Below are 10917 nucleotides of genomic sequence, written 5' to 3' on the forward strand. Positions count from 1 at the left end.
TAGAAAACATACTATTTCATTTTTAGGGCAAAAATGAGAAACCAAATACTCTGCATTTTGACTACGTCCATCGTTTTATACCACAGATGTAGCCTCACGCGAACTAGAGTGGTAAATATCGTAGAATCATGAAAAACAACATTTTCACAGCATCGAGCACACCATACAAATGCTGCATTATTTACATTTGCCACTATCCATAACAATTTAAACCCAACAGAACTGATCTGGAGCCAAGATATGTCGCGAGAAATAACAAGGCTGTACTGAAACTAATGCGTGCAGCTTTTTCAAATGTCATTGCCGAAAGCTGGAGGGATATAGAACAACACTTCATATATGAAGAAGGCAAAATCCGGCCCCTGGGTGGCTTTGTGGATTCTGTTGATTGATCGACTCGCTATCAAAATAGCAATGACAGTTCCAGAACTGAATTGTATTTCTCGGATTCGGCTGAGGAAAGTGCTAAGACATTACCTGACGACTGACTGTAATTACTATCTTTAATGCTTTTGCATCACACATATCTCGCTCAGAAAAATTAGCCTGTGTTTAAGTTAGGAATTTTCATCATTCTTGTTCGTAATTAGAATATTACGTTACGTGAGGAAGAAAACATTTTTTGCTTTGCTTTTAGTCATCTAAGAAGCGTGCGGTAGTACAGGAGTTCTGCAGAATATTATTTCATTCTCTTTAAAAACTAAATAACATCGGAGCTATATGGTTTCTTTGCTCGTCTCTTTTTACGTCTGAAGTGCAACTGCTCACATCATTGCAAGTTAGTTAGACCAGCTGACTGGCCAGTGCTGTCCAAGTTAAATGCGTCGGTAAAGGCGTTATCCCGCATAATCCCGCAGTCTATTGGCGTGTAACAGCGTAAAACTTAACTTAATGATCATATCTGCTGTGCTGAGTACAGTTTCGCTTCCGCTCCAACAGGAACAAAAGCCAATGAGATTCAAGCAAACGCGGAAGAATATGTGGCGTAATGTTTACATCAGGTTTGTTCTGTTGATGAACAGATTAAAGTAAATACGTTTTCAAAGGCATATAGCAGGAAACTTCCTGGACATGGGTTCCTATTTAAAATACTATGTACTCCCTCCCCTCTACACGTTCTAGAACACCTTGTGTGGACAGTTCATCCATTCGGGTAACAGAGAATCTTCACCTTTATGCTTATTATCGACATTGATACCAACAAGACATCGGTCCCAGGGACACCAAGACCTCCAAGGATTTTATAATTCCAAGTCTGAAGTCGGATAACAAATGACAAAAGAAATATTTTTTGTGTGTACTAATTAACAATTTCCTCATTTTTTCCTTCCTGAAACCTAGCTTCTTGCCATATTTCATGATTCTAGACCAACGGGAAATATCCTATTGGTTTTGATGAATGAGTTACCAAGTGCAAAAGCAAAATATGTGACATAAATTTCCACTCAATACATCTACCCGTTCCTGAGAAAAAGGGTTCTAACAGACGCACGAACAGATGGTCAGATAACGAATAACAATTTTTTTCCGTTTGATGTTGTTGTGGTCTTCAGTCCTTAGACTGGTTTGATGCAGCTCTCCATGCTACCCTATCCTGTGTAAGCTTCTTCATCTCCCAGTACCTACTGCAACCTACATCCTTCTGAATCTGCTTAGTGTATTCATCTCTTGGTCTCCCTCTACGATTTTTACCCTCCACGCTGCCCTCCAATACTAAATTTGTGATCCCTTGATGCCTCAGAACATGTCCTACCAACCGGTCCCTTCTTCTAGTCAAGTTGTGCCACAAACTCCTCTTCTCCCCAATTCTATTCAATACCTCCTCATTAGTTATGTGATCTACCCATCTAAGCTACAGCATTCTTCTGTAGCACCACATTTCGAAAGCTTCTATTCTCTTCTTGTCCAAACTATTTATCGTCCATGTTTCACTTCCATGCATGGCTATACTCCATACAAATACTTTCAGAAACGACTTCCTGACACTTACATCTATACTCGATGTTAACAAATTTCTCTTCTTCAGAAACGCTTTCCTTGCCATTGCCAGTCTACATTTTATATCCTCTCTACTTCGACCATCATCAGTTATTTCGCTCCCCAAATGGCAAAACTCCTTTACTACTTTAAGTGTCTCATTTCCTAATCTAATTCCCTCAGCATCACCTGACTTAATTCGACTACATTCCATTATCCTTGTTTTGCTTTTGTTGATGTACATGTTATACCCTCCTTTCAAGACACTGTCCATTCCGTTCAACTGCTCTTCCAAGTCCTTCGTGCCTCTGACAGAATGACAATGTCATCGGCGAACCTCAAAGTTTTTATGCCTTCCCCATGGATTTTAATACCTACTCCGAATTTTTCTTTTGTTTCCTTCACTGCTTGCTCAATATACAGATTGAATAACATCGGGGACAGGCTACAACCCTGTTGTCTCACTCCCTTCCCAACCGCTGCTTCCCTTTCATGCCCGTCGACTCTTATAACTGCCATCTGGTTTCTGTACAAATTGTAAATAGCCTTTCACTCCCTGTATTTTACCCCTGCCACCTTTAGAATTTGAAAGAGAGTATTCCAGTCAACATTGTCAAAAGCTTTCAACAAATATGTTTACCTAATTCTTCAGTACTGCTCGTTTTCCTGTCTGCAAATTACGCAATCACTAGAAATGCAGGAACCACTAAACAAGAACACGTTATACAACAGTTCACCAACAAGAAAGAAGGCTTCATTCTAGACAGTTCGTACCAAACGTGCTATAAGAAAACTAAATTGATTATAGAAAGAATGAATGACTGTGATAATAGACTTACAAAAATAAATACGATATTCATTAATTATTTTCTTATTGGTAATCAACATAACCCTATTCTAATGGAAAGGATTATTACGACCTGCTCCGTTAACATTAGGGACTTCCCCTGCAAGTTTTGCAGTGTAGTAAACTTATGACACATAATGTGTTGTCTGGCCAGCGCTCATTGTTAGAGATGATCTGGAATTGTTACTAATCACTGTCGATTTGGACACCACCGTCTTTCCATTGGACGGTAGGTAGGGTACCATTAATCTTTGACTTGAATATATTTTTTTTGCGCCCCGCTAATTTGCTAATTCTAAGTATGTAGCTAATTCGGTGCTGAGTGATTCTGCAGGTGGTTTGCAAATGTGGTGTGAATTTTCCCACTGCTCCTAGTTCTGAAATTTATTTTTTTTCACATGTATCCAGAATGACAATTAGTGAAGATTAACTGACATGCATCTGTTTTGCTGAATTTACGTGAAGCTGTTGACAGTTTTTGTAATCTTGCCTTTCTAAGCGCCACGCATCAGGCGGACTGACGAACAGGACTGATCCCAGTCTGCGGGCAAGCGATTGTTGTCCCTTGCCTATTATGAGTCTTGCGGGGCTTATCACTCATGAGTGATTGCGCCCTCCAAAAATTCTATGGTAATTGACTTTGATACTTTTGATAATGCATTGCATTACATCATACAAGGGTCGTGCATTTCTGTTGGGAGTGCAAGTGGTGCATAGGAAGCATGCATCATGCATGTCCACACTAGTTTAGCTGCGTAATATAAAACGTATGTTACCACATATGATATTGGGTAGGAAATAATCTTGTCATAAAAACTTTAAATCCAGGAACAAATATGCAGTGTTTTTTTGGCAAACTATAAATTATTAGCTGGAGTACCCATGGAAATATTTGTTACTTCCAAATTTTTCGTGCTAAACTTGTAACTGGAAATAAAATCAACTTCTCGTGTTTGGTGCCCCCATACGGTGGACCACACAATTAGCACACTCGTGCACCGACAGATGGCAGCTGTATCTCCTCCTCACTAGAGAGCCTGTATAGAACGCTCTCTACTTCTCCTAGGGCTTCAGCCAGTATCACCTCATGCATTTGAAAATCAATGATGGGTGAGGCCACGCCGGCACCATCATGATATTTTACGACAGTACTGAGTATTTATTTTGGGTCTTGTTGCAAGAGGTAGTGTTTGTTTATATTTATCGTCAGTGAGAGTGAATTTCTGGCGTCGAAAACTTTGAAATGATGTGCATTGGTGCACCGGATTGTATCAGCAATTCGGAGAGAGAGAGCGAGAGCGAGCAGGCTGTTTCTACTGTAGATTGGGAGGGCAACAGGTTCACAAAACTGTGGGAATGACAGCTGGTAACCAGCTGTACATTTCAAGTGTTTGAGGTAAGTAATTAATAGGGTAATGTACTCGCAATTACAGCTACAATACCGTATTTTTCTGTACGTTATAACCTAAAATGATTTGTTGAAGCTTCACTTGGACTGTTCACAATACGAGATGAATAAAGCTGATGGAAGGAAGCTGTTATAAAGTGTAGTGCAATTTCTTCGAAAGTCAACGTTCCAAATACGTGCACTTCTAATGGGACATAACAAAATAGCAAGGACCGAAGCAGGCAGTAACGAAGGTGAACTATTTATTTATATTTTTTCGTTTGTATGCATTTATGTTCAGGATAGAAAAATATGGTGATCATTCAGATGTATGATGTTGTGTGTAAACTATTAACGGCTGTGATCTTTTATTAGTCACACCAGTAGCATAAGGCATGGTTAGTTTTTGACAGGATAAGTACCAAATTAATGACTAACGAAGCGAGCCCAGGTTGAAATTCTGAGCGCTAAGTATTTGTATATTTATTGATACACTCAATCATTCAATATGATAAGGGACAAGACAAAACAATTTAGGCCTATATGTGAACATACATAGACATAGCACTTTTTCTTATAGTGTTCACCTGGCTGAAGGTATATTACATATTTATTCATAATAATACCAGACAGTAAGATAATAATGCTGGTCATAATCAGTACAGCAAAAGATCTTTAATGGACAATATGTTATTTTTAATGAAACAGTTTGATTCTGAAACACAATAAAAATGAATAATTTGTGATAGATCACATTCAAGAAAGAATTGTATGCTGTAAAAGGAGTGCTTTGTTAGGGGTGCTCTAAGATTTTTTTTTTAATTTTGTCGATTTTTGAATACTTTCTACTTCTTTTGAGAGATGGTTGTAGAGTTTGGTTCCTATACACTTAACACTATTGCTATAGGTTACAGTTCAGTAAATGAGGAACTAGTTTTAAGCATTTTTGTTTTTTGACCTTGTGTCATGATGGTGTCTGTCCAGATTCCTATGCAATCTGTTGATGTATTCAATAAAACAGAGCAAGTTCAAATATATATTGGCTAGGGGGAGGCAGTAGGCTTACGTTTAATTTTTTAAACAGTGTTTTGCATGTTTCTCTTTGCTTTTTGTACAGAATTATTCTGATTGCTTTGTGCTGTTTCTTCAATTATAAATAATTTCCTTGTTTTGATACTATGACCCCAAACAATAATTCCATAGCATAGTACAGAATGGAAAAGAGCACAATACACACATGTCGATGTGTTGTCACTTTGTTCATCCCTCACTGAGTGTAGCATAAAACAAACTGTTTAGCCTGAAACTAATCATATTAATGTGGCTTTTCCATGTGAATGTATCAGTGATGTCAGTCTCAAAGAATTTTGTTTCATTGACAAATTCTAGATTGCTGCCACTTAGTGTTACTGTTGGAACTTGGGGAGCTTTGTTCTGAATGCTGCGGACAGTTAGACATTCGGTCTTTTTTGGATTTAGGAGAACTCTATTTTATACAAGCCACGAGTCTAGTTGGTTTGTATTTCTATTAACTGTTGACTGAAGATATTCATCTGTATTTGATATAAGGAAATTAGTATCATCAGCGAAGAGAAATGCCTCGCTAGCGGATAGGGTGGAAAGGAGGTGATTTATATAAAGTAGAAATAACAAGGGACTCAGAACAGAGTACTGTGGCACACCACTTTTGTAGATGAGTGCACTCCTGATTGAATGAATTTATGTATAGCAGCATACTGTGCTCGGTCTTTCACATAGCTTCTGAACCAGCCATAAGTAGTTCCCCTTATCCCATAAGAATCCATCTTATGAAAAAGTATATTGTGATTTACCATGTTAAAAGCCTGTGTGAGGTCATGAAAGACAGCTATAGCTAGGCATTTCTTGTCAGCAAGATGTAGAGTAGCATCAAGAAATTCATATATTGCATCAGTAGTGGTTTTATTTTCTTGGAAATCTTACTGAGCAGAGAAAAGCCTGTTGTTTTTTCTAATAAATGATTTTAGTCTGGCAACCATTGCAATTCAAATATTTTGCTGAATATACACAGCACTGCAACTGAACAGTAGTAGCTAGGATCTTCTTTATAGCCCTTTTTATTTATGGGTATGACTTTTGCTGTTTTAAGTTTTCTTGGTAATACTGCATCTGAAAATGAAGCATTTATTACATGAGACAGTGGCTTACTAATAAGATTGCTGCAGTGGTGGAGAAGGAAGCAAGGGATCATGTCTTCTCCTGCAGGTGATTTTTTCTTTATTTTACTATTTTGCTGAATTATCATTTCTATCTCTGATCCCAATGTTGGTGATAAAAACATTGTGTGGTCAAAGGTAGTAAGGACTATTTGAGAGGAGCAATTACTTTTTAGATATTCTGTTACTATTTCTACAGTTTCAATATAGTATTAGTTAAATTCCTGAGCTACTTCGTCTTGGTCACTTACCATTGTTGCATTTGCTTTAAGTTTAAAGTTATGAACACTGTTCCTATTCCTACCCATCCTTGTGTGAATTATTTGTCGCATGGATTTGCTTTTTTTATATGAAGACTTCAGAAAGGTGTCATTGTGTAGGTGTTTTTTTTTTTTTTTTTTTACATTCGCCACATTTCTAAATATTCTTTTGTATGCAGTGAAGTACTACTTAAATTGTTCACTTTTGCCGAGTACCGTCTTTTCTGAAGGAGAAAAGCTCTCTCTTCACTATTGCTGAGGTTATAACACCTGTATTGTAATCCAGTTGGAGGATACTTTGTTGTTACAAGTATGTTTTTGTTTTTGAAGGGAAATGACAATTGAAATAGTAACAGAAAATGTTTAAAAAGGTTTCAAATTTTTCATCTTCTGTTTGAGAGTGGTATACAATCTCTGTGTTCTCTCTGTGTATGGTACAAAAAATTTCTGCTTTGTAGTATCATTTTGTTGGGTTGAGCTTCACTTCCTAGAACGACTAGTTGTATGATCAGTGCATCAAGGTCAGAACATCCTGGATTTACAAATCTAACAAACTGTGTTGCTGACTACTTTGTCAAGCGCACGTACACTTTGGTTTGTTACCCTGGTTGGGGATCTACACTTCATAACAAGGTTGTAACAGTTCATGAAATGTTTAAAATTACTGTGATCATCACCTTCTGTAAAGAAATTAATATTAAAATCACAGATTAGACCCTTGACAGTTTCTTTTTTACCACTTTTTCTAATACTGATGACAAATTACTATAAAAGGAGCACAAGCTGCCTTAAGGAGATCTACAAACTGATATTACATCACACTGATATCTTTGATTTTCAACACCTGACAATTCTACATCTTTTTCTATGCCCAGGTGTGAAGCTGCAACACTGTTTTTTACAAATATGCAGCTTCCTCCAGCTCTGAATACTTGAGAAGTGATGCACTAGTTTGAATTGTGGTACCACAACCGGGTCTATTTCGAGCAACTTCATGTAGTATTCAGTAATATACAATATTTGGGCATCTGACACCTCACTGTTGATACTCGTTAAAAGTTCTAGCTCATCCAACTTACTCTTGAATCCCTGTACATTATGAAAAATAGATTTTTGGGGCAGAGTCATGTTTCACACCAATCAGTGCATTTCCATGATAAAATTCTGGCATGTTTTGTCAATTACAGCTGAATGTTTGGATTTATTTATAGCACTGCTGTATGTCAGAACTTCAACTGAAGTTGTTAAGTCTGATCTTTTTTTAGGGGGGGATAGCAAAAATCCTCCTCCTTTGTGGTAGGCCGCCTTGGCCTTACTTTATTGTGGCTGATGCTCTGGGTGCCAGTGCTGTTGTTGTTCCGTTTCTTGATGATGGAGCTGTTGGAGTCACTGCTGTTGCTGCACTAATTGTAGGAAACTTTGCTTTTGCTGTCCTACCTGGTTTTTCTTATGGTATTCTTTCCATTGCCCCCCTTGATGATGCATCTTCATCATATTTCTGCACAGAAACCACTTCCGCATAGGAGGGGGTAAGTGAAGAAGGTGTCCTGTTTGATTTATTAGATTCTTTAGCTGCTTCTTGTACTGTTTCTGCCAATGTTGATGTCAGTCCTGTAGATGGAATTACACTGTTTGCCTTCTCTCTGCTTGCAATGATTTCATTTATCATCTTACAAATAAAGTTCTTTCCTTCATAATTCAGATGCATTCCATGCCTGGTATGCTGGCATCTTTCCAATTTGCCTATATCAAGAAAGCTACATTTTGCTAACAAAGAACATATCTGAAACTTCCTGGCAGATTAAAACTGTGTGCCGGACCGAGACTCGAACTCGGGACCTTTGCCTTTCACGGGCAAGTGCTCTACCATTTGAGCTACCCAAGCATGACTCACGCCCCATCCTCACAGCTTTACTTCTGCCAGTACCTCGTCTCCTACCTTCCAAACTTTACAGAAGCTCTCCTGCCAACCTTGCAGAACTGCACTCCTGAAAGAAAGGATATTGCGGAGACATGGCTTAGCCACAGCCTGGGGGATGCTTCCAGAATGTGATTTTCACTCTGCAGCGGAGTGTGTGCTGATATGAAACTTCCTGGCACTCCGTTGTGGAGTGAAAAATCCAATCCTGTTGGCCCTATTTTGCGGAAGTATGATGTGAAATGTGTTTTTCGACCACCTTCTAAGATTAAGGCCCTGTTGGCGCCCGTAAAAGATGATCTTGGTTTGCGGAAGGCTGGGGTCTATTGTATTCCTTGCAGTTGTGGCATGTCATATATTGGTCAGACAATCAGGACTGTGGAAGACCGGTGTATTGAACATAAGCGTCACAAACGCTTACAACAGCCGAGCAAATCCGCTATTGCCTTGACACCGGTCATCCTATAGAATACAACAACGCGGAGATTCTGGCTTGCATGTCCAGCTATTGCGATAGTGTTATTAAGGAAGCTGTTGAAATCAGACTATCAAGCAACCTTATTAACAGCAGAGATGGTGGATTTTGTGTAAATGCTGCTTGGAATCTGGCTCTGTCTCCCATCAAAAAACAGAGGGACAGAATTAGTGCTATCTCACCTGTTGATTAATAGTAACTATCGATATTTCTGATGTTGGTTATCTTTGGTTGTGTTGACACTTGTTCTGTGTGTGTTGTCTTCCTTGTTTCTCCTCTGTGAACCAAGGTATTAAATTTGCTTGCACATTTTTTCTTCCTTGCATTTGTGCCTTGAGAATGGCAGGGTGTGCTCCTGTCAAAATATCGGCGGTGTTCGATGATGTCACCCGGCAGCAAACCCGTAAGTTATTTGAACATTCGATTCGCCGGGAAAAGTTAAGGTCTCACTATGTGGTATTGTTGCAACGATTGTATTGTGGTGTTTATTACTCCTAGAAAAATTTCTTTACTTCTGCTAAGCAGTTATCTGCTTTGTTTTTTGCAACATCATGTGGACTTGCTATATCGTAATTTGTGAACATGGTTCCTGTTTAGAAGATGTATCAGTTACAATCTCTTGATTATCACAACTGTCTTCACAAGCATTCTGTCAACAACATGGGTATTAAGAATTTGTCTCTGAGTAATGTTGGCAATAAAACATTTGTTATATTCAAAAGACTACAAGTTTATCATTTCAACAAGTAGGCCTTTACTATGATGTTAGCCTTAGATCTGTCAGTGCAATTTTGTTGCAAAAGTATGCAAACTACAGCATTAGCTTTACAGCTATGTGCAACTCAGTTATTGAACTGTCATGTTACTTTAATTTTGAGGTGAACTGATACACAGATATTTTATTGGCTATGAAATGTTATTAAAATGGTTACTGAAAAATGCTTCAGATGTAACTTCCATTTGAATGTTTCAATTTATTAAATAATAAGGTCCCTTTGCTACATTTTTACAGCCACTGGAGAGCTACTGATGAAACATACTAAATGCAAAATAAGACATTCAGTAGAACTGAAGATGTTATTGTAAACGTGCGGTTACAAAAAGTTTAAAGTAGAAGTAAGTATTCACAGAATGTCACTTAATTGTTATTCAGAAAATTCACAGGTCAGATCTGTGTTATAGTAAATATAGCATAAAATGTGACATAAAGCATTCTTATTTCTTCGCGTAGATAAGGAGGAAGGCAGATGAGAACACTACCTGTGAGAGGAAGCTAAAATTGTTTCTTCATCCACATCTAATGTTAACGGAAAGTCTCTGCATCAAATTCCCACAAATGGTCAAATGAAACAATAAGATTTGTCCTAAAGGTGAAATGTGCTGTTGGCAGTACTTGTTGTATTTATTTATTTATTCATTTATATGTTTATTTGTCCATAGACCATTCAGCACAACAGTATTCAATGTGCTGGATATGATACAGAAATAATATAAACATATATAAAAATTAACAAAGCTGTTTAGGATTAGGTGAAGGCAGAGTCAAAAGTTGGCCATGCCCTGATCAAAGGAACCAACCTACCATTTGCCTTAGCAACTTGAGGAAACCAGGAAAACTCATCTAGTATGGCGTGATGGGAAATAAACACTTTTCCTCCAAAAGGCTGCAATTTGTTGAGAAGTAAAGGTTACCTCCTGTTATCCACAGAAACACCGAAGAAGAACACTGATTTCTTCAAGTTTGCACTGGGGCATTCAGTATGGCTTTATAGAGTTATGTGTGAAACTTCCCTATGAAGATGTGCTAGGAAGCCTGTGCAGACTTTCACGAGGTGAAATGGCAAACAGGCCATTTGTG

General features: G+C 38.1%; 1 long non-coding RNA gene across 1 annotated transcript; it reads left to right on the plus strand.

The window, feature by feature from the left end:
- The first annotated feature begins 3873 nt into the window (after positions 1 to 3873).
- On the plus strand, positions 3874 to 10180 carry LOC126210236 (uncharacterized). Its single transcript, XR_007540631.1, has 3 exons — positions 3874 to 4220; positions 4309 to 4465; positions 10072 to 10180. It is a non-coding gene; the product is annotated as an uncharacterized LOC126210236 (long non-coding RNA).
- The last annotated feature ends 737 nt before the right edge of the window (positions 10181 to 10917 follow it).

The sequence above is a fragment of the Schistocerca nitens genome, chromosome 10, assembly GCF_023898315.1.
Source record: "Schistocerca nitens isolate TAMUIC-IGC-003100 chromosome 10, iqSchNite1.1, whole genome shotgun sequence".
Lineage (NCBI taxonomy): Eukaryota > Metazoa > Arthropoda > Insecta > Orthoptera > Acrididae > Schistocerca > Schistocerca nitens.